The sequence below is a fragment of the Bombyx mandarina genome, chromosome A1 (assembly GCF_030267445.1).
Source record: "Bombyx mandarina strain Sakado chromosome A1, ASM3026744v2".
In the NCBI taxonomy this organism is placed as follows: domain Eukaryota; kingdom Metazoa; phylum Arthropoda; class Insecta; order Lepidoptera; family Bombycidae; genus Bombyx; species Bombyx mandarina.
Genome location: NC_143234.1, coordinates 16,704,641 through 16,705,429, shown reverse-complemented (window position 1 = coordinate 16,705,429; position 789 = coordinate 16,704,641).

The window sequence follows — 789 nt, the reverse complement described above, 5'->3', positions numbered from 1 at the left end:
ATTTCCAACTAGCTGACCCGGCAGACTTCGTAGTGCCTCAATCGATAAATAAAACACCTAAGCTTTTGTATAAAATAATCTTAAAACAAACAAAAGAAATCCGTCCGACGGGGGACACATCAAAGGAAAAACAAAATTGTTATTTTTATTTAATTCCGAGCATTTACATATTTTTTCACCTTTTAAACCTTCTCTGGACTTCCCCAAATAAAATTAGCCAAATCGGTCCAGCTATTCTCGAGTTTTAGCGAGACTAACGAACAGCAATTCATTTTTATATATATAGATTTTACCTGGACGGGTAGGCGAGCTCACGGGCTCGACCTGAGAGAATTTGCTTACACTAGCCCTAGCACGAGCAGTGCTTTGCAAAATATACCACCGGATCGGAATAGCGACCCGCTGATAAGAAACTACGAGAAACTCAGTAGGCATCTAAAGCGAGAGAAATTGCGAGACGCAGTTGCTAATACGAAAAACTGTATATTTATTTGTGTTCCACTCATCCTCGCATATTTGGTTGTATAGTGTTGAAACTTTACCATTGTTTTCATTTCGAGTAAGTCTTAGTATCAAATATCAATGTTAGAAGTCGTCGTAGCCTAAAGGATAAGACGTCCGGTGCACTCGTATCTAGCGATGCACCGGTGTTCGAATCCAATTTTTCTAATGAAATTCATGGTTAATAAATGTTCACCATTGACTTCCACGGTGAAGGAATAACATCGTGTATTAAAAATCAAACCCGCAAAATTATAATTTGCGTAATTACTGGTGGTAGGACTTCTT